At 42.4% G+C, this 27,094-nt stretch overlaps 1 protein-coding gene across 7 annotated transcripts in view; it reads right to left on the bottom strand.

The window, feature by feature from the left end:
* Positions 1 to 26,267, bottom strand: part of EYA4 (EYA transcriptional coactivator and phosphatase 4) — a 224,079-nt gene extending 197,812 nt beyond the window's left edge. The window contains exon 1 of one of the 7 annotated variants that reach the window (XM_084775148.1): positions 26,250 to 26,267. The gene's annotated coding sequence lies outside the window, so the exon portion shown is untranslated. Of the gene's footprint in view, positions 1 to 25,371; positions 25,982 to 26,249 lie in introns of those variants that run through there. The other 6 variants (XM_084775155.1, XM_084775150.1, XM_084775147.1 and 3 more) reach the window with 6 other exon arrangements.
* Between the last annotated feature and the right edge of the window lie 827 nt (positions 26,268 to 27,094).

Genomic DNA, 27,094 nt, shown 5'->3' with positions numbered 1-27,094 from the left:
GCTCCTCAGATGTCTTTCAGCTAAAGAAAAATGTCTGAGGACAACTTTGGAGACACAGGTTGTTAAAAATAATGAATACACTATTTTTCTTAGACAAAAAAAGGGGGTGAACCACATTAATCATTATTATATAATACAAACTGGAAAGTACAATGTGTTTTACTATTGTTGCTTTTAGAATTAGAAACTGCGGCTAAACTATCTCTTCTACAAAGCATGATACTGAGGCTCAGAAGGACCACAGGAAGCTAGTATGTGTCAAAAGACACAGTTTTAAAAAGACTAGGAAAGTAATTATTTTAAGAGAGATAAGTAAGAGAAGTATTCCATAAACTACAGCGACACAATCCGTTAATTACTCAGAAGGTAAAATTAGTCTTTATACCCCACCGTATGATACTTTTTTCTTGGCCAAGCAGAAATATGCCTTTAGGTCCCAAAATACAAGCAGATTTTTATAATAGTAGCAATATAAGATAATACAAAAAAAGCCAAATACTCCTCCAAGTTCTCATCTTTCTTCTCTTGAATGAATATATAAGACCCAGTAATGCTTTTAAAAAAAATGGCTTTAACTATAGAACACAGTGAAAGCTGAATGTTATAAATAGGCTCTCCAAAGCCTCCGTGGCTCATTCTAACGTTAACTTTTGATGCTAGAGTAGTTTCTGTAGGGGGAGGCAAGGCTTGTCCTCCTCTGCATTACACAGGGCGACTAGCTCACTAGCTCACTGTTCCATGTGTTGACTGCAGGAATGACAAATGCAGCCCTCAGGAGGTAGCTGATGATGCAGGGAAGGAGAGGGAGGAAACAGCTGGCGGTGAAAGGTTATTATCATATACATGGCTCTTTGGGGAAGACTCTGTCTCACCCCAGTTGTCTGGGTAGCTTGGTTTGTGTTAGGGCAATAAAACAGAAATATTGAAAGAAAGATTATTTACTAAGCAGAATGGTTTAACTATTCATAAAGGTCAGTATTGGAAATCAGTAGACAATTCCCTACTCGTCTGTCCTATTCATAAGAAGTACTATCAGGGAAGTTACCACTGATGCCAGTTAAATGCATTTATTTCCAAACAAGCCTGTTGTGTCAAAATTTCTAGGAGTTGGGTAACTTAGAAATTTATTCTGAAACATTCTATGAACCAAAAGCCCTAAACCAAGGCAGATCTATGGTCCCTCTGGAGGCGGTAGTGGAAAAAAAAAAAAAAGGAAAACAAATAAACCTCCACCCCTGGCTTCTGCTGGTACTTTCAACATTCCTTGCCATTTTGTGGTTTACAGATACAACAACCCTGGGTCTACTTCATGCGATGCTCTCCTTGCCTCTCTCTTTCATTGTCCGTGGGTGTGGTATGTGAGTGAGTGAGTGAGTGAGTGTGTGTGTGTGTGTTATGTGTGTATCCAAATTGTCCTGTACAAGTACACCAGTCATAGGATCAGGAACCTTCTGAACACATTAAGAGTACATCTTCACTTGGCTAGATCTACAAACATCTGAACTCTAAAGAACGTAACACTCGCAGACTTCTGGTTTGGGATGTAGGCATGTAGGCATATCTTTTAAACACAAAACTTCACCATAACACATGTCCAATTACCATACAAACTTACTTTACATATGTGATCAGAATGCATAAAGGCTACATAGCCAGAGAGGCCACCTGTAGAGTAAACTGAGAGCGGTATGACTGGCCAAGAAACAGCTATCTTCCAGAGAACCACTAGTGCAGGCCATGTGACTATCTTGAGCAAAATTAAAGCTAAGACTTCAGAACAGATACGGGTTCACTGGAGAACTAAACAAAAACTTCCTGGTTTATTTTATATTTTATTTAATTAATTAATTAATTTATTTATTTATTTATTTATTTATTTAATTTGGTTAACCACCAGTTTAGAATCTACTTAGTGTTCCACTGGGGAGTTACTTGTGTCAGTGTTCCATGTCACAGCAAAGTGCCTTGCTTTAGATTTCCTTGAAATTGAGATTAATCGTTACTTTGCTTGAGTTTTAATGCTAACATAATTTTTGTTCTTTACCAAACTCACTTGGGGCCCTAAAATGTTACGAGCCCAGTGACTTTGTATTATTGAACCATGCTGAACTCCCCTGGCTAATTGCAGGCACAGGATTGTTTTACATCATAATTTAGCAATGGCTGTTACACTAAATCCTTTAACATTTAGTTTTCACAAATATATGAGGAAAAAGATGAGAACACTCCTCGGATCAAGTAAAAAAAAAGAATAAACATATAATAAAGACATAAAATCGAGGGCTTACAGTAACCCTGTGCTACTTAATGAGGGAAGAATCTGGGTATCTGTTCTAAGGCAGGCCAGTCCTCCAGAAAGGTGAATTTTAGACAGAATGGCAGCAGCCAGCTCTGTGTGGGGTTATTTCTCCTGTAGTTACAGAGAACTCATCAAATCATCTTCCTAAGCTCTTATGTAGAAGTGACCTATATATTCTTCCGTCTTAAAAATTAGAGTATGCAGATATAAGTGAGTATATACCATTTGAGTCTTTCTGCTTCTGGTTTAACTCACTCATTATGATCATTTCTAGCTCAATCCATTTGTCCACAGATTTCGGGAATTCCTTGTTTTTAATAGCTGAGTAGTATTCCATAGTGTATATGTACCACAGTTTCTTTATCTATTCTTCTACTGAGGGACACTTAGGCTGTTTCCATGATCTGGCTATTATGAATAAGGCTGCTATGAACATGGTTGAGCAAATTTTGTCCCATGAAAGCCTTCACTTACCAGGAAACTGGGACAGAGGGGAGGACATCCCATTGAGACTCTGGATTAGAGAAGCATGGGAGAATAGCAAAGTAGAAGGATCCAGAGGGTTCTAGAAACCTACAAGTAGAACATTATGATAGGCAGATTTGGGCCCAGGGGTCCCACCCAAACTAAGGCACCAGCCAAGGACAATACAGGCGGTAAACTTTAAACCCCTACCCAGATCTAGCCAATGGTCAGAACAGTCTCCACACTTGAGTGGAGAGTGGGATACGACTTTCTCACATACTCTGGTGCCTCATATTTGACCATTTTCCCTGGTCAATGGAATGAGGGGGAGACCTGGTGGCACTCAGAGGAAGGACAGCAGGTTACTAAGAAGAGACTTGATACCCTATGAACATATACAGGGGGAGGTAATCCCCCTCAGGAACAGTCATAGGGGAGGGGAATAAGGGGAAAATGGGAGGGAGGGAAGAATGGGAGGATACAAGGGATAGGATAACCATTGAGATGTAACAAGAATAAATTAATAAAAAAAGTAAAAAAATTAGAGTAAAAAAATCAGTGATCATTCTAATTCAAACACATAGTCTGATATATGCTTATATGTGTGTGTGATATTAGGAATTCTAAGACGCATTTAAGACAACGCAGGGTGGTCCAGACGGTAGAGATCAGGGGGCTTTCGGCCCTAATGAATGAGGGCAATTTCCCTCATCTGCTGCTCTCCAGTCAGGACCAGATGGCCCAGCTAGAAGGAAGATGAACATCTCTGCAAGGGATGGGGCGAGAACAGGAACTACACACCAGGACCCGGGCACCAAAAACGAGAACCACACACCGGGAACCGTGCACCACCAGAGTGTGCACACAGGTGGGACTGCATTTCACCAGCAAGGAAGCCAGGCACCGAGAGGCTGTGCCCCTGACTCCCCTGCATAGTCCTTTTTACATTCAAGGAATCACCGAGACCTCAGCATCCATCCCAGGGTTTGCTCCATCCCTCTACTGCCTTCTCTCCCCTCAACCATGGGAAGAGATGACACACGATAGACACATGCCTCGACAAGAGAAGCAGCTTGTCCCCGCTCCTGTTTTCTGATCATCACAGGTCACACACAGCCAGAGTGACAGTTCTACAATGGCTGTCTCCTTTTTACTCTCTGAAACCTCTTTAGAACTTGACTCTACCCTGCAGACAAATCATTACTCCTTCATTGGTCCCATTTGCATCTGTGTCGGAATTGATCTCAAATGACCGCTCTGCCAAAAGGCCCCTCGAAGGATGCCCACGGGTCTTGTGCGCTTTCTCCCTAGGGACCACGTCCAGAAACCAAAGTCAGAGCTATACAGGCAGAACATCTTGGACAATGCAAACACAGACGAGGCGATGTGTGCCCCTCACTCTAGGAAAACAGAGGGGAAAGAAGGAGCCTTGATTTCCTTAGCCGTGTTCCACTCCTAACTCAGCCTTAGGAGGAGATTTAGGCCACAAGATACCCACACTTCTGCTGCAGCTTGGCTGAGACACTGGGATGCAGTTACATGCATGGATGAGGCATCATGTCTGACCCAGGCCCTGTGATGTAAGTGGCATTCTGACGAATCTTTTGTACTTATACAGTTGCCCGGGTCAAAGGAAAACACCCCTCAATTACATTATGACGTCAAGAACGGCTCATCTGTGGTTTTTCACTTAGATTTTCAAGCTGCATGCAAAAGTCCAGAAACATATTTTGGGGGAAAGTATTTGAATTTCATAGCCAGGCATGGCGATACATACCTGAAGTCTCAGCATTAAGGAAGCTGAAGCGAGAAATTGCAAATCTGAGGCCGGAGAGACTGTGGCTCAAATGAAGAAAATAAACCAGGAATTAAGAGCTGCTCACATGGGAGTATATTATATATCCATACTGTATGTGCCTTACATAGACCGATATTCACATTAATAAGTCGAGGCTTTTCCCCAGGGCTTATCCTGTTGCACCAAATGAGTTGTATCTGACGACACATCTTGCTAAGGACACGAACCTTTGAGAATATCAAGCTAGTCCTCTTTCCATGGCAAAATGTGGACCTTGGGAGCTTTCTAGAGTTGTGTGAAAAATACTGATCTGAAGGGAGGGACAGAAGGAGTCCACTTACAAAGCAGAATAAGAGTGGGGCTGGAGAGATCCTGGCACCATGAGCAGCTGGACGTTTTTGTCACTGGACCCTATCACCGATCTTCCTAGGGTTTCCTTGGCCGTCCTCATAGTCTTCAGTTCAATTCTCTTTACTGTTCAAGTTGTTCTGTAAAGCACCAACTATGTAGCGAGGCTAAGAATTTACATTTTCTTCCCATTATTAAGAATAACCCTCCCCCACCATATGATTACCGGTCTCATCTAGATAGCCTGCTTCCCCTTCCTCTGTGTGCCCACTGGGCCTCCCCACCAAGGGGAAGTGATCAAATTGGAGGCACCAGAGTTCGTGTCAGAGTCAGTCCCTGCTCTCCTTACAACCTTGGAGAATGTGCTTTCCATTGGCTAGATCTGAACAGGGGGTCTAGGTTCATTGCCTGCATTTTTTAAATATATTTTATTAATTTATTCATATTAAATCTCAATTGTTAAACCATCCCTTGTATCCTCCCATTCCTCCCTCCCTCCCATTTTCCCCTTACTCCCTTCCCCTATGACTATGACCCAGGGGGACCTCCTCCCCCTGTATATGCTCATAGAGTATCAAGTCTCTTCTTGGTAGTGCCATCAGGCCTCCCCATCATTTTAACTTTGTCATTCTACATAAATTCAAACTGTAAGTGGATTTCTTTAAGGACGAAATGGTGAAATGGTCAATAATAGAATGAATGTGAAAGAGAGAAAATGATTAACTACTGTTACATTTTGATTTGTGGTATTGCAGATGAGCTTGCCAAGGGAACCCAGAATGACGCCTCAGCTGAGAGGAGACTGGATAAGGAGAAGACATGAGAAGGAAATCAATAGGACACAGAAAGCTCTGGAATGTAAGTGAAAGTCAGGTATGACTACTAAGGGGTGCGCATGTCGCGATAGTGAGGTCAAACTGAGGAAGGACATAACGTGTTTATGTTTACACTTTGTCAAGTCATTATCTTTTCATAGAGATAATCAGGCCAGCTTAGGCAAGAGAGATGCTTTGAAACAAGTGTGTGAAAACCTTGCTACTTTGACTGAAAGAAGGCTAGAAAAACTCAGACTCCCTCAGGCTCAGCATGGGAGTTGATCCTGTAAGGCAGCCTTTGAGGAGGGGAAAAAAGAGAACACGTGAGAGGGATCATCGGAAGCTCCTCAGCCTTACGTGAATGTTAATTCTAAAGTTGTGCTTCATGACATGAAAAACTCCATGCTGGAGAAATGAAACCGAGACTGACCAAGAGGGCTAAGACCTTACGACTGTGTAGAAACAAGAGCAAAACTGGCCCACAGGACAGAAAGGATTCTAAAAGAAATCAACTAAAACTCACCCCAGACACAAACATATGCAGCAGGAAAGTAGTCATCACCCAGATTTCAAACTGTAGAGTGAACTCAATAAAGCATATTAGGACCATCATTAGCTCGTGATTGATGTGACGGCCCTGCCCATTGTGGGAGGAGCCATCGCTGGGCTGGTGGTCCTGATTCAATAAGAAATGAGGCTGAGCAACCCATGGGAAGTGCATCAGTAAGCCTGGCCTCCATGGCCTCTGCCGTCAGCCCCTGCCTGTAGATTTCTGCACTGCTTAAGTTCCTGACCTGACTTCCTTCAAATTGCTTTGGCCATGGTATATCCCCACAGAAATAGTTAATCCCGACAGAGAAAAGATAGTATTGTAGTGATTGGGACAGTTCAATCCTCGCTTTTTGTTTGGGGAGTAAAAGTACTTGTTTACAGGACAAACATATAGATCTATATATATATATAATACAGAAAATGTTGTAGCTTCAGGGAGCAAAGCCACCTCCTCCTCTCCATCCTGGGTTTCAGTGGATCCTTTATGTTTTAGTGTAAAACACACTTGTCAGAGCTTCCACTCTCTGCTCTGTCCACCAGAGCCACCAATCACAAAGCCAAATCTTGCCTTCACAGGCTTGGCAGGCTGAGAGATATTAAAAGCCTACTCTCACCCACGCCGCCCCTAAATCATGCTTTCCTTACATACCCCTACTTAACCAGACCACATCTTTAATGAAATTCTTAAAATATTTGGTTCCCAACAGGAATCACGGCAAATCCAGTCAACCACGAAAACACAATTGCCTAGGAAATGCATTAAATAAAAGGTAGGTATGAACTAGGCCATAGTACATCATTATTTTTAGGTCACTCAATTATAAACTGATATTGTACGGATATAGGTCAACAGGAATGTATGCCCAAGCATCACATTTATACTTAAACAAGTACACGAAAGCAAACTAATTGGTTGAAATAACAATAAATTTTCAAAGCAGTAAGAATGCTTCTTTGGCTTGTTAGGTGGTTGGTTAGTTGGCTAGCTAGTTAGTTAGTTAGTTAGTTAGTTGGTAACCAGGTTAATTAGTTCACATAAGACTAAATTGTTCCTTAGGAAACTTAAAGACAAAAAATGATATTCATGCTTAAACTACAGTAAGGTTTGGTTTGCCTCACACTAGAGTAAGCTAAGGCTGATTTTAAACAATCTGTGGATTGAATTTCCAGGGTTACAGATGGCCCTTGATCCAACAAACTCCTGGAAGAGGAATTTTCCAAAGAAAGAGCTGTAAGGGTCCTTAAACAGGAGCCACTAAAAGAACAAGAAAGCAAGCAGCAGATGCTGCCCCTGCCTCCCTGTCTGTAGAAAAATGATGCTCACATCTGTAGTACCTTGGAGCATGGGTTAGAGGCGTCTGTGTCACCAGTTGCTACATCCTGTCTTCCTGGGATGTTATTAAAGTTCCTTGATGGCAGTTTCCATAGGGAAATAGAGAAGTGGAGAGGTAAAGAGCCACAGAAATAGAAATCTTGCTCTAACAAGAGCTTCCAACTTGTATGAATGAAAGGGGAAAGACAAAGAAAGCCTGGAAAATATAGGTTAAAATGGTAGTAAAAAAAGATGACAGTAAGTGAATTTTTCGTGAATTTTATTTTTTAGTGTGAGAAGCAAAAATGAGAAAAACCAAAAGTCACATTTTTTCCGTTTTATGTAAAACCATAGAGAAAGAGACAGAGAGACAGAGACGGGGAAGAAGAGTGTATAAGGGACATAACTTGGAAAGAGGGAGACCAGAAAGAAGGAAAGGGGAGAGGGAACAGAGAAGGGCAGCTAGGGAATCAACAAAAACAAGGAAATGGTGTACATATTCAATATTATCACAACCAATGGCATTTTGGTATTCTATCAAAGTAAGTGAGGATAACTTAGAGTGAGAACTGCAATAATTATCTCCCTGTTTGTTAGATCAACCCTCGAAAGGCACCTGGTCTTAGTGGTGGGGACACTAGCCCTTCCACGCTCTGCATGAGTCCTGGTATCTCCAGGTCGGCACTTCCCTGCACACCTACCCTGGACCACTGCTGTTAAATTGTAGCTCAGGCACTTGGCCAGTCTGTATCTGTGACAGAGAAAGGCTTAGGGCTGCCGATGACGGCCATTAATAAGTCCCATACTTGAACAATTCTTTTCAAGAAACAATACAGAAGATACAAATATTTTAGGTTTTATGCTGGAGTTTGGAACCGAAATCTTACAAAAACACTGATTCTTTTTAAATGTATGTGTGAATGGATGGATGGGTGGGTAGATGGACGAATAGATGGATGAATTACTAAATAGGGGGGAACTACTCAAGAGAAGGCCAGGAAATGGATCATTTTAAGGAGTTTCAGATTGAATGAGGCAAACAGAAGCATGCATTTCTATTTGCCATGACTCAATGTACAGCCTTAGGAAAATCTTGTAATTTCTTCTTACTTCATTTTCTCACCCCATAAAAAGGAGTATATTGCTTGAAATTTAATTCTCTCGCTGTGGAGAGAGTTTTGATTCAACATTTATAAAATGCTCTTTAGCTTCTCTGATTAATAGGCCAAATACTGCAATAGTTGTTATAAAGGTAACGGCTTGGATCAATGTAAAATAATACTTTACTCGAGAAACAAATAGCAGTCATATTTATAGCCCTTCCGTCCCATTCACTAAGTAATAATAAAAATCACTTCTGACAGAGAAAGTATCAAATTAATATTCAAGACAGTGAAAATCCTATCTTCATAGGCTGCTCCTACCTTGGAGCAAAGAGAATTGTTTTGTTTTTCCAGGCTACCCCACATGTTTATATGGTAGAGGCAGGAATGTTGGGCACGGTTTTGAGGGCCTCCAGCGTATTCGCTGGTTTCTGGCATTCTAATGCACTCCACTCTTATAACCATAAAAGTACTCTTGAGTGCTGCTGGAAATATATAACAAATCCTTAATCAATTTAAGAGTGTTTTAACTGCATACATGAAATTTCTTGGGAGGAAAATGTTAGCCATTCTACATACACACGGTACTTAAGCTAGCAAGAGCATGTCTTCTCGGGGGCTCAGAGCCGTCTCCCTACAGGACTATAACTTTCAGTTTTATGTGCATAAGTCCTAGTGAATCCCTTAGAATAACAGGAAATTCTGCAGGAAAGAAAAAACACAAAAATTGATAGCCATATTTTTCCAACGCTGGAGGAATACGTTAGCTACTCTGAGCTGGATGGATCTTTAAAGGCACTAGATAACCACTGAAAGCCAACTATAATCTTAATCAGAGCTGTGGAAAATAAATTGTCTGATTATAAAGAAGCTAACATAAGCATGTGACCACAAGGAACACATTAACATGTATCACTTTTAACTTTGTATATTGATTGTATTCTGATAGCCAAGAGTAAGCAGCAGTTTTTCATATTTGGATGCATTAGTTTAACTTTAATAGGAAAAGATTGCCTTTTCAGATTCACAAATTAACCAATACAATGTGGTTGATAGTTTCATATATACTAATATTATTAACACACTCAGAATGAGGAAATGTCACTTTTCTGTCATATCTACATATTTATAAGATAAAGCAAAAAATTATACATATGGTGCTTTCGACTGTGTCTAAATAGGCTATAAATAGAACAATAATATATAATTCCTCATAAATTCTCACCACTCATATCACTCAGAGACAACTCTAAATATTCTGATAAATGCAGTGTTCAATATAAACTGTGGTATGACATACACTGCTATGTTTATTTCTTACCAATTAGTTTAAGAAATGTAAATATAAGCAATGGGTATTTATGCAGCCAAATATAAACATTTTTATGTTAGCAATTATACCTACTATGCATATTTTTGTGTGAATGGTTAATAAGCTTATTCGTCCTAATCTTTTTCCAATGAGCATGTTCATTTCAAAGAATCCACTTCTGTAAACATACTTGTTAAGCAATATATAAATATTTGCAACAGTTGCGTCTTCTGAGGAAGACTCCAGGTTCTTCCCAGGGAATGCAAGGCAGGCACGATAGCCTTCCGACACAGCCTCTTGTCAATCTCTATGCAAAATGTACATCCACCTTCACCTACTGATCCACGCTTATCTATTTAACCATAGGTTAATTTGCTAAGTGCACACAGAGGTACAGGCTGGAATTCAGCACACTGAGTGTGCCCATGAAGCATGTACAAGGCCTGGATTTAATCCCAGTACATAAAAGTGTGTGTGTGTGTGTGTGTGTGTGTGTGTGTGTGTGTATGTGTATACATATATATGTGTGTGTATACATATACATGTGTATGTGTGTATATGTGTGTGTATATATATATATCATACACAACAAAATGCACAAATCAAATGTCAATGTCCTAACTTCATAAGTAAAGTGCTTGCTACCTAAGTCTCAGAATCTCTGATCGTGGCATCAACATAAAAAGACAAACATGACCATGATGGTGGCAGACACCTACAACCTCAGCTCTGAGGAGACAGTGACAAGTTCACAATGTGTCTCAGTGAGAGACCCTGCCTCAAAAACCAAGGTGGTTAGCCACAGTGGAATGATGCAGAAGGTTGAGCTGATTTCTCCCTGTGTGTCCACACACACACACACACACACACACACACACACACACACGCACACACACACACAAAATACATAAAGTCGACAGCTGCTGAGTTTTTATTTAATAGACAAGCCTATGTCACCAGCTAGCAAACCAAGAACAAGAACGTGAGCCCTATAGAGATGGTGGTTTGAGTGAGAATGGCCCCCTGCAGGTACATAGACTTGAATCCTTGACCACCAGGGAATGGAACTATTTGAAAGGATTAGGAGGTGTGGTCGTATCAGTGAACAGATGTCATTAGAGATGGGCTCTGGTTTTTTTTAGAGCTCAAGCCAGGCCCAGTGGCTTTCTCTCTTCCTGCTGCCTGGGGATGTAGATACAGAGCTCTAGTTCCTTCTCCAGCACCATGTCTGCCTTTGAGTGTTGCCGTGCTCCCACGTGATAATGAACTAACTCTCGGAGGCTGTAAGCAAGCCCCAGATGCCTTCATTTATAATAGTTGCCATAATGACCATGTCTTTTCACAGCACTAGGACACAGACTAAGACAAGACCATAGGACCCTATCCCTTGTCCCCTCCCAGTTACTTTTCACAGGTAACCCTTCTTGGTCTTGTTTCAATGTTAAATCAACTATAACTAATATACTGACTACAGTAAAGAAACTTGCTTTGGTAGCATGGATTGTGCATTGGTTTCCCCCCCTTCCCCTCGCCCCCCGGCTCTGGAATATTAAATACATTCATTAGTTTATTCAAATGAATTGTTTCAAGAAAAAGACCCTGGTACGGTACCAACTGTCTGCCCTGTGTGACCTCAGTTGTCCCATCTCTCAGTTCCAGGGGCAGCTATTGCTAATGTCACTGCTTGTTCCTAGTACAACTCTGGGTCAGAGTCTGGACATACACACAGTTGTTTTAACTCCAGTCTATGACTCTGTGTCAGACACAAGCAAAGCATTATACATGGTGTCTAAGACATTGGTTCTATATTTATTTATTCTAGCTCCATTTGTTTACAGATTTATTTACTGTCACTTACTCAAGTATCTTAAGAAAAATGGAAGGGTTAGGCTCCACCCATTCTTCTGCTCCTGTTCTGACAGCGAGCAACCACACGTCACTGTGATGCAGACCTTCATCCGAGATGATTCAGACAGGGAGATCAAACCACAATTTTTTTTTGAGGCTATTGGAAACAATAGTCTTAATTTAATGTTATTTTTGGACGTGGGAAGGGCTTTTTTTCCCTCCTACATAAGCAACTTTGTGGTTTTGAAGAATCGTACTCATCTCTATGTGGAAAATGCCCTAAAAACCCAAACCACTAGAAACTTGAACAGAACCAGGTCCTTCCTCTACTGCAACTGAACAAAGACCTCATCCCTCTCACCATGGGCTTCGTGGGCTTCTCACACATTGGGGAGGTCTGGGCTCCAGGTCAGAAACACTGACCGAATTGCATGCTTTCTCCCCGACAAAACCCTTAGTTCTGCAGGTTGGGCATTTTTGCCCTTTAAAATAACATAATGTGTGTTTTGTTTTGTCAGGAAGCAACTGGCGAGGTCAGTGTTCGATTCTAGAGGGAACCAGGAGTATGGGCACTGCGGTTCCTCAAATAAAAATCTTTCATGCTAGGAACTTCTTTCCTCCCACTAGAAAAACAGCGCTATTTTGGTTTAAAAAAAAAAAACCTTTAAATAATTTAAAATAGTACCCAATAGTCTCCATGAATAGAAGCAATAGAGAATTAATGTTCTAAACCATAAATTGTGGCTATCTATCTTCGCATATGTTCTTAGAAGGCCTGTATACACTAGCCCAGCTCTTCAAATGCCGTCAGTATCTCCACTGTTGGGGCTACAGAGGGGTAAAGATGTGGTCTCTCATCAGAGGACTCAGAATTTCTCCAGCAGACAAATTCGAATTCAGTTAAGTCCAACACAATGTGCAGTTGTATTAATAACCCAAACAGAGTATTATGGTATTACACAGAAAAAGAATTCAGTCCTCCCAAGCATCAAGGAAGGCTTCCCCTAGGAGGGGATATTTGAGCTAAGCCTTGACAGATGACATATTTTTCTTTTTGGTCAGATAGGTGGGCTAAGGGAGTTTGGGTAGTGGAGGGCAGCGGAGTAAGGGATAGGGGAGGAAGGCCCAGGGAGAGAAACGGAAGTGACTGCTTGTATTATATGCCAAAAATATATGTATATATATATATATATATATATATATATATATATATATATATATATATATATATATATATGAATAAGTAAGTCCCACCACCTTCAGGACTAGAGAGTGAAGAACCAGCCTGAGAAAGTAGATACTGGGCTCAAATACTCCGGGGTATTCTCTGACTTATGAGGCAGGGAAGTGCTCATTTGGAAGAACACAATCTCTGGGTTTTTTGGCTGCTCTCCAGTACCTAAGCGGCTACCAGGTTTCCTGTTCAATGTCTGGCACGAAGTGCCTGGATGGGCAGGAGGTTTGCTGTGTCTTCTTCGTGCTTCCTGTCCTTGCACAAGGCTCCTCGCAGACTGACAGACTGAAAGTCTTATCTTTTCAGCCCCTCACTTAAATCACTCCCAATCCAACACTTCCAAAAAGGACCCCCATGGGTCCCATCCCCCACCCCCCCACCCCCCTACCCTGCACCCTCCCATCCCCCCATCCCCCATCCCTCATCCCCCATCCCCCCCCCCACTTCCCATCAGCATTGGGGGTTTTCAGCACCTACTACACCTCCCTGCTCGCAGGTATGCTGCAGGCTCCTGCTTCCCTTAGGAAGATGTTTTGGCCACATAAAGTGAACTCAGTTTGCATGATTTTCTCCCCTAAAGCTATATCCAAAATTACATTATAAGCCATAGGACATATCCCACGCTCTTTCTCTGTCTCCCCCTTTCCCTCTCTCCCTCTCCTCCTCTCCTTTCCTCCTACCCCCTTCTCTCTTTGTCTTGAGTTTCTCCATGAGCTTGTTCATGAGTATCAGTTAGTGAGTCACTTGCAATCTCTAGGTTGGCCTGGTTCTGTCCTTGTGGCATGGCTCTTAGACCCCACACAGTGAGAGTAAATCCCCTTAAGACAACACGTCCTGTGGGACTTCAGGAACCCTTTCAGCCACTAATTTATAAGGTAAAAAGAGTAATCATCTACCTCTCAGAGTTCATAGGAGTATGCGTGTGATCCTGAATTTACAACCGTAAAGTTTCACAGTTAGACACTCAGCTCAGAGATGGAGATCCTGTCATCCTCCCTCGTGTTGTGTTTGACATCACAGGTTGTTTTCTGCATTTGAAGTGATTTCTAGAACATCTTTCTCCTGCACCTAAACAGCTCATGGGCAGCAACTCCCGGACTATACCCCAGCTTCCAGTCAACTCACACCAGTCTCATATAAACTGTACGTTAAACAGAAGCCCAGCAGAATTGCACAGTAAAAGCCGAGATTTGGTTCCACATCAATAGACAGGGTTTTTTTTTTCATGTAATAATGTTAGTTATTACTTTCCTCGGAGTTGTATAATTGTTACTAAATTCAAATTTCCAAACTCGTTGTACCAACTGAAAGCTAAGAGGAAATTTGTTCAAAAACTTCTTTCTGCTCACTGTAGTGGTAAATATACCTGTGACATCAGCATTCTTCAGAGGCCAAGACTCTACCGTTGAGTCACACTTGCCCCCATTTGAAAATTTCTCATTACAAATAAATGAATGGTTCAATGCACCAAGTATTTAAATTTTAGACAGTACTATCAGTAAAAAAAAATTTTTTTTCTTTAGGATACTCTACAATAAAGAAAGTAAAATTTTCTTACTGAATATTTTTACTCATAGAATGATATAGGTAATTAGATAATTGTCACTACTGAAAATTGAAAAAAGACTCCTATGAAGAATAATAGTGACTATGAGAAGAAGAAATAGCAGAGGTAGCTCAGATAAATGTTTACTTACTGACTATTGTCCCAGGAAGTCTGCCTTTCTTCCCACACAAACACAGAAAAAGGAAACACCACTGTGATTCTCAACCTGCCTGAGCTTATCTGTAAATCCTCTGTGTGTGAAATGCATCTATCAACACAGACCAATGAGAATTGTTTGCATTTGTGTTTAAACTCAGGAGGAAGGAATTAGGACTCTCCACACTTGACTGAGAGTAGAACAATCCTCTTCGATAGAATTTTGGGCATCTGTCACAATATCAAGAGATACGAAGAGCTGCATGGGCTGTGTGCTCTCAACTGAGAGCAATTCCTTTCTACTGGAGCATACTAGATAGTGTCTGGAGACTGCGGTCATGCAGGAGGCAGAGTCTCCTGGAATCTACTATGTAAAAGCAGAGCATTACTGAACATTCTACCATGGTCAAAAGAACACCCCCTGAACAAGTGCCCCTGTCCCAGGCCCTGTAATCAGAGATTGAGAAACTAAGATTTAAACGTCGGGAAATGAATCCATGGTACCACATTTGTATGGGTCAGGTACTGCACCTTGAGAGTCAGCCATTTAACTCCCCATTTTTGCTTCCGTTTCATCTTGCTGTCTGTCATATCTCAACTCAATGACCAAGTGGTAAATTCTAAAAGTAGGGGTGTTGATAATTTCTAGCTGTCGGAGGTGAGGTAAGAATCATAGCAATAGCTAAAGGTTTTTTTATTTTATTTTATTTTACATGGAGTTCATCATGTCTATGAATGTTTGAAAATTTTCATCTTCACTTATAATCAAACAAACCTCTGGGCTTCAGAAAGCAAGTGGGGGCACAAGTGTTAGCCATAAAATAACAGTATCATTGTATGGTGTATTTATAATTGCTTAGCTCAGTTGAAGAACTACATTAATGCAAGTCCAAGCATAACAAGATAATTGTAATTTAAATGTTTTATAAAAGAAATATAACACAATATAGCTAGTCAAGCTGCATTTTGAGAAGGTCTGATGCCTGCCTAGAGAGCTAGGCCTCTGCATACAGCCACGGATTTACCAAAGTGACCCTGGAAGGCTCAAGTTTTATAATTAGAGGCGAATTATGGGTCACAATGTGAGGTTTCAAAAGAAAAACCCTTGAACTCTAATTACCTGTATCACTTGAGGGTATTCTACCAAACAGTAGAACCAAAATCAGTCTACTCACATAAGACATCGTTCTTAATGGGCTACATAGGTGGACTGACAGAATTCTTATTAACAAACAAACAAACACCCTCCTGCAGTATGCTCTATGACACACAAGGAACCAACCTAAATCACATGAAGTGTGAACTAGCTTTTCTGATGCCTGTTTGTAAGAGCTAGTGTTTGGACCCAAACCGCCACTGCTGTGGCCCCATTCTGATTAGGAATTGGATCCCTCACATTTCTACAAAATGCCCACACCTCCAGAGGTTTTCAGAATCTTTCTCTTACCCATGAAAGCATAGAGTTAACGATACTTTGGTAAAAAGAAAATGTGCACAACCCCCCCAACACACACACACAGGCACATACACATGCTCACACATGCATGTGTGTGCACATTGATTCACATGCATAGATATGTGCACACTTATGTACACATGTAATATATATCATGGGGAGAGAGAGAGAGAGAGTCTGGGTCTTGATATGGATTCATGGCTCCAATTTTACTGGGTTAATATCTTAAATCCCTGAGGTCTCTCTGAAGTTTTCCAACCATGCAATGCTTCTTTTCCACTGCAACCAGCCTCATGGCAGTGATGGATGTCAACTTTCAGTCCCATTGCTCTCATACACAGTGTCTTTAGTCATTCACTCAAAGGAAAGTTTAGTGAGCACGGACTTTTTTGTCAAACGGTGCACCATAGCTGGTGATAGAGAAGTGAACAGCTAAACCTTCCAGCCAGCTATCGTCTGGAGTAGGATTTACACAGCAGTGTTCTTCCAGTCAACGTGCTAAGTGCTGTGCTAAAGGTAGAAAGTGTGTGCTTTGGGGGGGAATGAAAAAGACCTATCCAACCTGGGCTCTGAAGGAGGTAGTTAGTACTTTGCATTTCAAATCTTGAGAAAGAAATGGAAAAGGAAGTTGTGAAGGCAAAGAAAAGATACTGTGAAGTTGGACCACATGCCCAAAGAGATAAAGAGGGAATGACCAAAATGCATTTGAGAAACGCAGCTCCCCCTGTGGCTGGAGAAGAAGTGTCTTGTGAGTGCTTCTTGATAAGAGGAACATGGTGATCTGGTCAGAATTGTAAGTATGAAGGACACTGAAGATCCCGTAGGGAATTCTAGAGCCTGCCTTGGAGGCAACAAAGTTTTGTACAGAAATGCAACTATAGACAAGACTTGAATATAGTTGTAAGCCAATGTGAATATTTGAGGAATATGATGATGCATGGTACAGAACTGTCTTCCGAGAGAAGTGTTAAGATGTCATAATTACAATGGCATCTTATTATGACAATACTGTGGCCATGTCCATAGAGAACGAGTGTCCATCAGGTACTGACATGAATGACCAAGGTTTGAACCTGTTGAGTTGCTTACAGTGTCTAACTGTCTCCAGAGAAAGATGTGAAAACAAGTATGCAAGACACCCAAAGCTCGATGTCTTCAAAACAATGTGGAGTATAGGCAGTTGGGCCTCTTTGTCTCATGGTAATTTTTCACGTCTTCAGTAGTACTAATAATTAAAAGCACTGAATAAGCATTTCCTAGGAACAAAACTTCTGTTAAGAAAGCCTTTAATAATTAAAGGCAGCAACTAATGATATAAAATACAGCTAAATTAAAGTTCTTTTGATTCAATCAAAACAAAACATTACCATTATCTTAACCCCTAACGTTCATGTAAAAAAAAAAAAACCTCTCAAGTTTACTGCAGTTTTAGTTTGTGTGTACGACATGTTCCAGTGCATGCAGGTACAAGTTCATTTGTTGATGCACATGTATGAAAGCCAAAGGACAGTCATTCCTTAGGTACTATCCACCATGCATTCTTTTAAGTCATGGTCTCTCCCATTGGCCTGGAGCTTGCCAAATAGTCTAGGCTGGTTGGCTAGCAAGCCTCCAGGGAGTCACCTGTCATCTGTGGATCTACCTGCCTGAGACAGGTGAGATCACACTGACATCACAGACGCGTGCCACCACCCCACACCACACTGCATTTTCTCATTTGGATTCCGGAGATGGTCTAACTCAGCTCCTCTTTTGAGATATGTCCCCAGTACATTCTTAGTTGCCTACCCGAAGCCCAGTCTGAGCTTACAGGCAGACTTGTAGAAGGAAATTTGAAATGTGACTTACCCACATTGTGATTAAATTTGTCTAAAATTTCCTAAGTAATACCCACATATGAATAGACATTTGCATTTGGATCCAAAAGCTTGGGGGAGAGGATTAGCTAAAGAAGAGGCCTGTAGGCTTTCCAAGTCATTACTGCTTCTCAGCGTGCTGGGAACATTGCATTAGAAATAGCCAACCTCTTAATCACAACACTGGGGTCTTTTCAAATCTTAGAACATTAGGGATTTCAAAGCCAGGGGTGAAATGTAATGAAAAGATCACTCCTTTGGGAGTATGCAGAGGTCTGCGAATTGTATATCTGACCTTGTGCAGATTAGGCCTCCTCAGTGTGAGCTACACCTAGTTGATTAAAGATGGAATTTCAACCCTGATGCTGCCCCTTTCGTGAACAGACTTAAACTTAATAGCATATGAATGTAAACTTCTATGATTTAATTGGAGTCTTTTGGGAGAAATGCCCCTCTAGTTTTATAAAGAACCTGGGGGAAAGAATAACAGAGACAGTAGCAATAATTTACATGAAAAATCAATTTAGCCCAGGGATGGCATTTCTTCAGAAAGCCTTTAAAGAAGAAATGTGCCAGGAGAGCCCACACAGAGGTACCTAGGTTCGTGTTCTGCCTCAGCAAGGCAAGAAAGCACATGTGGAGAACATTCGATGTTTGCACTCACTTTTATGTTCTCAGAGTTGAAATGAAGTGCAGTCGGTGAGGAGCAAATACAACAGCTTAGCTGTAGTTCAGGGAACAGAGCCTTCGCTGAACACTATGGTGGATCTACATCCGTGTGGCACGTGAGAGCCTCTGTGCTTGCTTATTTGTTGACACGGGGTCTCTTAACATGCCCCCAGGCCAAAGCCCCAATTCATGAGGTCAAACCTTAGTTCCTGTGATCCTCCTGCCTCAGCCTCTCCAGGGGCTGTAACTAGAGGCTCACACCACCAATCTGTAATGATGACACACTGTATAGATGCGAGAACAGGTACTCTCAAGTGTCATTAAAAGACTTGTCATTGTCTCAGTTATTTTCATATACCTGAAGTTTCTTGTAGAGAATTGCAGAGGCCCTAACATTAAAAGATAAGTGTGGTCAGTAAGTCTGAGGCTAAGCATTCCTGAGTCACACAGAGCCCTGACATCTCTCATTTGAATAAATGAGGCCTCTTGCTAAACAGATAAACACATAACAGGGAGAGCCACTGACTTCCTACAAAAAAAAAAATTAAAGTTTTAAAAAAGGTACTAATAGGGAAAAATGTTCACCTGGAGAGAAAATTTACACATGTAAAGTATAATAGCCATATAAATTGAAAGTGTTTCTGAAATATGCCTGGGTCTTTTGCCACTTAAGCCTTCCTCTAGGAACCCATTGCATACTCTTAGGCACTTTGTTCCTAGTGAATTGACTTAATATAAAGGTGAAGACTGATTCTTAATCAGCTTGCAAGCTTGAAAAAAGAGCAAAGCAGAAAAACAAAACAAAAACAAACAAATGGACAACATCAACAACAACGACAACAAAAACTGGTAACATCAAAACTGAAGGCCTAAAGCTTGAAAAGCAAAAAAAGGAATTATGGCCATGAAGTCTTGATGACTGCAAAATGTCCCCCAAGGTTTCACAGGGTCGGTGCTTACTACCACCATACCCCATTTGGGCCAACCACGTGCTGTTTCCTTACATGGGCACTTAAGGGGCTGGTGAGATTGCTCAGTGAGTAAAGACAGTTACCACCAAGACCCAACTCCCATGAGTTGTCTTCACACACACACACACACACACACACACACACACACACACACACACACATAAATAAAAAGATAATGCATGGGCATTTAAATTTGTTTCACTTTAGTACATTATTATGGACTGTCTTGAACAACATTATCTATGACGTCACAGGTGCTCTATGACATCACAGGTGCAATAAACAGTTAACCTTAATTTCCTAAGATCTAGCTCCTCTTAGGTAACGAATAACGAATGTCATCATACCCCTTCTGGCAAGATTCCCACACAGAACTGGTGGGAGCAACTGCCTAGCCTGATGCCGAAGGAGAAGGGTTGGACAGAGATGTTAAGATCTTGCCACCACTCTGCTGCTGTAAAGCTGGATCTCAGCCTTTTTCACAGATAAGACGGGACTAATAAGAGCATCGTCATCATTGGTTCACATCGCAGCCGGAAGGTTAAGAGCAGCGAGACCCACTTACTTTGCATGAACTAGATCCCATATTGCTGCTTGATAGGCCAGCAGGAAGGTCACTTGAGCCCATAGGGTGTTGACTTGAGCTGAGAGTTATCAGGCAACCATTCTGAGAAGACTGCTTTTATTTAAAAGCACACCTTAAAGGCATAAATGTACTTAAGAAAATGCAATCTTAGATATAAATCCTCATGGTATCTACTTTGTACGGTTGTAATGAGACTTTGGTTTGAAAATACTCGAATGTGATGACAGACATTGTCTTATAACCCAATAAAACTGCTTCTCAGATAATGACCCAAATTTACTAATAGGACAACATGGTTCTTTCTTCCACTGTCTGTCCAAAAGCTTGTTAAAGTAAAATGGCTCAAACATTTTAAATCGCGAACATATTTTATGTAAATGTTTCATACTGAAAAGTTTTTCTGATATCTTTATAGGGTGTCTTTTTTAATCGATCATGTACTAAAATTGAAGAGTGAGAAAAAAGGCCAAACCAGTACTGAAAGGTTTCAAATATCAAACTGTACTATTAGGTCAGTGTTAAGATCAATTAGCACCTTCCAATGACAGAAAAGGTTACTTGAGACTTAGAGGCGACTCTTTGAAAACTGCCTTCGAGCTCTTTATAAATGTGAGCTGGATGGGTCAAAATGGCTTCTGTTTTGTGTTTTGTTTTGTTTTTAATTATTCAGTTTCATCTGTTTTTCAGGAAAAGAGAAGTGAGAGTAGGGACAGGGGCATGTTCATTTTTACTTCCTTGCACCCCTCCGCAGCAAACACATGGACAGAGTAAGAACAATCCACAGGAAGTTCAGAGGAAAGGGATGCATCACCAGGGCATACGCTAATGTCCGTGCCAGAGCAATATTAAGTGACGGTGGTAATGTTTACAAAGTCTTCAGGCCCCTTAAAGCCAGCAGAGTGGCCTGTGATACTTTTGAATATGTGGCTCTTGTTTATTTTCTTCCACTCAAGTTCAGGCTAACTGTCGCCAAGCTTGGCTCCGGTGCACAATTTAATGAATATTCAGGTCCCTCGCACTCAAACACGCCAAGCCGTGAAATGCTGCGGCATGGAACACAGGAGCAGCTAAAGACACCTCTGCACCTAACCCATCTGGAGGGCAAATGCCTGAAAGAACACGTTGTCATGGCTAAGCTCACCAGGAAAATTCCATGAGAGGAGCAGGTACCCACCACTGCCTCCCATTTCGAGTGGTGTTGATTTCCTGCACCCAGTAACCATTGTAACAAAATCCCCAACTGTACTTCTCAACACAATTAGTTTAAGATACTCTACTGAGGCGCACGCACTGTGCAAGAGTTGAGAATATGGGAGGTTAATACCCATTCGGAAAAAGAAACTGTCAGGGTTGTATTCCCACCAAGAAAATAACTAGGGGTTTGGTAAAGGTTTGCCCGGGGGCTCTCCTGTGATAGGACCCCATATTTTGATAACGGGGCTTTTCTGTTTGTTTCTCAAATGAGTGATCTGAAATATTTACAACCAGACAGTACCTAATTTTAGGTTTTAAGTGCTTTAACAGCTCCGTGAAATATGATCAGCAGCTGCAGTACAGAACTATGGTGAATAAACTCCCTGTAAGGGGGTGGGGTGGGGTTGGGGGGCTGTTTTTACTGAACGTTGAGTATTCTAAAGTTTACACACAAAAGATAATGTAAAAGCATAATAAATGCTTGCATTCTTAAATTACATAGCACTTCACCGGATCTCAAAAGGCGTTAACTTTCTTCTGTAATTCCACATAAAACCTGTGGACTCCCACTGCAAATAAGTGGGGGAGGGGGGGAGAAGGGAGAAAGGCTTAATTTTATTATCTAAAAGTTTAGACTATATTTTTCCAAAACTCTAACTTTCCTATCAACAGCCATGAATTTTCTATCATCTTACCCTTTCAAAATCTCTACACAATTTAACTCTGGGTTCATCACATTTAACAAATGAAGTACCAAGCCACATAAATATATTTTTAGACATGGCCTCAGCCATGCAGAACTTGCATCAGTGACTGAAAACATGAAACTGGACACTGTACCTCACATTGCCATGTGAAATTTATTTACACCATAAATCACAATATAAATAAAAGACAATTTAGTGATGGAGAATATGCTTTTTTTTTTTAACCCAGAGAGATTTAAGAAATACTAAACTTGCAAACCACCCATCTGAAAATCTGTCTTCAAAAAGAAACTTTTCCACAAAGACTTTTTTCATTCAGCTTCTAGAAAATGCCTAAGCGTCCATGTCTGTATTCCTTAATGAGAATAAAACTGTTCTCAAATCAACTTATTTTTACACAAGTTATAGGGTTTTGAAGCTTTTTTCTTTTGACTGTGTTAGCTAACACTATGCTACTTACAAACACCCATACTGGGAGTTATGAAAAGTTAAAATTTGTGATGTTCAATGAAATAAACACTAATAAAAGGGGAAAAATTAAATACACTTTTTCCTTTATAACTGTGAAATTCCCTTTGATGAGGTGGTCTTAAAACATGAAAGGGTATTTATTTTCACCTACTTCACAAAGGCGAACAGGCGTTTCTTTCGAAAACCAGCTTTTATCGGGTTCTCATTTAGTGGTTAGGATAAAGACTAGTCCTCAGTCCTTACTTAGACTCTGAAGTTTCAAGCCGGTTCAACTATGTTATGGCCAAAGCTGTTACTGTAAAAGGTTTGCTTGTTTGTTGTTTGTTTGTTTGTTTTTTAACATTCATGTGCAGACATCACCAAAAAATGTTTGCCTTTGAATTACCTACAGCCTTTAATCAGGTGGAGCAAACTATTTCTACTGTTTGTAAAAGTGGGGAACTTCTATCTGTGTTGGGTATTACTGCAAAACAGTCTGCCTGGTGTTGCTGTAGCTTTTCTATTTCTTGAGATAATTGTTTAAATGTAAATGTCTTTGAATGTAAATCTCTTTAAATTCATAGTAAAGTGCTTCAAATTATTTTTGTTTTAAAATTCTCTCCCCTCGGCCTCTTTTTGTTTCTCAGCTATAAACTTGACAAAAACAAAACAAAACAAAACAAAAACAAAAAACAAAAAGCAAAACAATACAAACCAAACAAAAAATAAACAAACAAAAAACCCCCCATGTTATTAAAAAAAAATACCAAAAAAAAGTAGGCACTGTTTCTTCTTAAATATCAAACTTTGCCGGGGAATTGTATCAAATACAAGTCTTGTCTTGGAGAAGTCGTTTTTAAAAAACATAAATTAAATTAAAAGAGAAGAACTCAACAAACAAAAAAGTCACGGTCCACTTTCAATGCTGTCAGTCACCCAGGGGTAAATGAAACTTCAGAAGTTGTTGATGGGAGCCCGTGGTTGCTAAAGGCTCCTAAAGACTCCCACCTATGTCCCCCAGGAGCTCACGCTGAAACTGACAAACGCCCGAAGGTGCAAAAAGGCGGTCGCTAAGAGAAGAGCAACAAAATGCCATATTCGAGAAGATGTATTTCGCTCCAACAATTACGTTGGTCCCAGAGTGCGGAGCCAAAGGGGGTAAGGGAGAAAGAAAACTGTTAAGTATGGGCTCTTAATGTGAAACCCAACCTGTTGGATCTCTTTAGGTATCAGATTTTGGAAGTGTCTGTAATGACAGCCAGGAAAGCAAATTAATGGCCAAGGGCCCACTGGGTTTGAACACGAGACTCCAGTTACCTCCTCACAGATCAAGTACACAACACACACGCACACGGAGGTGCCCCACGTGGAGCTGCACGGAAACCAAAACACACACACACACTCCTGGAGCTAACCGCCACCTAGGTTGTCCCCTGCGCGGATGCGCACCTTCCTGGGGGCCCTCTGGCTCAGGAGGCTTCCGGAATCATCCTGTGCTATCCAGTGGAGGAGGTGGCCACTCAAATCGCAACGCCCCTCAGCCTCCCTGGAACTTGAAAGATGGGTGCCAGCGAAACAAGGCGCTAACATCTCAAACAAGGAGAAGGTTACAAAAAAAGAAAAAAGAAAAACAAAAAAACAAACAACAATAACAACAACAAAAAAGCCCAAACGTCACCCTCTTGGTTTGCCACCGCTCAGCCACTGGACTCAGCCAAAAACTCCCCAGTTCTTCTCATAGTCACTCTGAATCTCGAATACAAAGAGGAAAAAAAAGAAAGAAAGAAAGAAAGAAAGAAAGAAAAGAAAAATGCCAACAGAAAAATAAAATTAAAGGTTTTGTCGTGCAAAATGAAACAGGCTCATGCTCTCTGGCTCCCTGTTCACTAGGCTACAAGCATTTGGCGTCCCAAGGCCTCTCCAGACCGGGGAGAGAGATCTGAGAGAAACCTGCTCTCCCCAGCCGGTGCCTCTGGTTTGGAGAAGTTAGAATCGCTCCACCGCATCCTCCCCTGGAGCCAATGAACGCGACTCCTCTGACAAGGCGCCTCTAATTTCACAGACCCTGGCACACTGCTGGAGACATTCGTCCACGCCACATAGAACTATTAAAGTGTGGCCGCTATTTAGACCCGTACCTGGGGACCAGAGCTCAGCCCCTGAGTGCACGCGCACCGGCCTCCTCTCACATCCAGGCGCCCACAGCCCTCTAGGGGGACTCTGGGGGTAGCACCCTTACTCCGTGTAACCGGTCATTACAAAGAACTAAATGTCACCCGGTGGAAGTGGGAAAAGTCTGGTGCAGGCTCCCGGGAGACACAGGGGCGGGATGCAGGCAGGTAGGATCCTCACCCCTGATACGGCCAGACTCCTCCGGGTCCCGCTCCCTCTGCTCAGCCGCCCAGCAGGAGACAAGAGGGTTGACTGAGGACCTTAGGGTCGCTGAGGGTCTTCCTTGGAGGAGCGCTCCACTGAGGTCCTAGCGGCCCTAGCCTTGGGACACCAGTCTCGGGTCACCCTGGGAGAACTCCTGGGCTCGCACACTCTCCCGGCGCGCGCCTTTCATCCCTAGAGCTCCCCACAAGGCACTACAAAGTCGGTAGCACTTTCTAGGGGACAGTTTGAGGGTCGTCCAAATCTGGAACCGCTTCGGACTTCAGGAACCCGGTTGGATGAAGAGAGGAAGACACTAACCTCTGGCGGCCTGGACCGCCTTGGGCTCCAGAAGTTCAATTGTCTGTCCCAGTCCCTGATCCGCAGGTCCGATCTGGGTATTTAGTCTCGCTCCTTCCAGTGTCTAAGTTTTCCCTTCGCGCTGTGTCTCTGGTGAAAACAGGACATCCCTTTCGGCCACCCCCTAACAAATAGCTTACACAAGTGGGGAAGAAACAGGGCGGGGTGGGGGAGCCGGCTGAGAGGAGGGGGGGAGGACGAAAGGAGCGGAGCCAAAAGTCCTGGCTGCCGAGCGGCAGGGAAAGTAGAAGAAAAGAGAAAGCGCGCGCCCCGCGTCGCCCGGCGTCTCTCCGCAGGTCCCCCCAGCTCCTTCCCAGCTCTAGGGCACCGACTCGATGGAAGTTTTGCGCCCAAGCCGGGAGCCGCCTGGTGCGTGCGCCGCGCCTCAGACAGCCTCTCAGTTGCGCGCGGAGCTGGAGCCTAGTGGCAGAGGGGACGTCGCTGCCTGCGTCTTTGGGCTAGGGTGGCCGCTGGGGGCCTCCGGGCAGGCCTCCGGAAGAGCAAGGGACCGTGGCGAGTGTAGAAGCTCTTTCTTTTTATTCGACCTCGGGAAACTGCCTGGTGTCATCGGTTTGTTTTTTCTTCTGTCTCGCGTGGGGGGACCTCCGGGGCTCTCGGGCCTTGCGCGTCTCTGGTGGCGCCGCGGTAATCTCCGCGCCCTCTGCGCCGCCCCACCCCGCCCCCACCCCGCTTGGCGCAAGCAGCCGAGGCCTCTAGGCTGAAGGGACCAGCCCGCCGCTGCGCTCCCCAGTCCCCACCTGCTACTAGGCTGCAGTCCCCTGACTTAGCTATGGCTTTCCTGCTACCCTGTCCCCTCAGTCGGACTTCTTGTCACTTACCCCAAGGTAGGAGGCAAAAGAGACTCTTGCCTTCTTCTAACAGTTAAACACCAACCAACACCAGCGCCGGGAGCTTTCTCTGGGCTGTGGGAATAGCTTTTTCGGTGGAGATGTAAGCGATGAAAGAGTTACCAGTGTGCAGATAGGCAGCCCTGGGAAGTGCCTGGGCCCTTTCCAGCGCTGGGTGCAGCTATAGGCACCCCTCCCAGGCGCCCAAAGGTCAGACAGGAATGAATTGACTTCCAAGGGCCAGTCAGAGCTGCTCAGGGCACATTGCTGAAATGACATTTCTAGCCCATGCCTTCTGTTTGTGCCTTACGTACCTATGTAGGATTTCGTTCTACACAGACAAATCTAAACGTCACACTCCTGCCTCAAAGCAAAGAGAATCCCCAAATTTCACCCCCACAGAGAGACTCCTTTCCTAAAACCCACCATCTATTTCAGCAACATCTGTCCTGCGACTTCGAATTTACTGTCAGTCCTTGTAGTGGTCACTTAATGGTTCACGTGTGTTGGTTTGATTAATTTCCCAAGAACAATTAAGCCTATATAAAAGATAGACAAGGCCAGAAAAAATTGAAATAATTCCCCCCCCCCAAGACAAACCAAGCAGTGGCCGGCCTCTAGCCACAAAGTTCATGGTTCAAGAACCCCCCCCTACGCTGCTGCCTTAGGTGTGGCCTTAGAGATGAAAAACTACCCCTCCCCCGGAAAATTTAGTTTTAACATTTTTATCAACTAAATTATATTCTGAAAAGTTTTCAGAAACAAATTCCATCCTTCGCTTGAGCTTGGGTTTTAGGTTACTAGCAGGAGCCTTGTCCGAGGGCAAAAGGAAAAGC

Source organism: Acomys minous (assembly GCF_964271855.1).
Source record: "Acomys minous genome assembly, chromosome: 3".
NCBI lineage: Eukaryota > Metazoa > Chordata > Mammalia > Rodentia > Muridae > Acomys > Acomys minous.
Note: the sequence above shows the minus strand (reverse complement) of the source record. Positions and strands in the feature narration are given on the sequence as shown.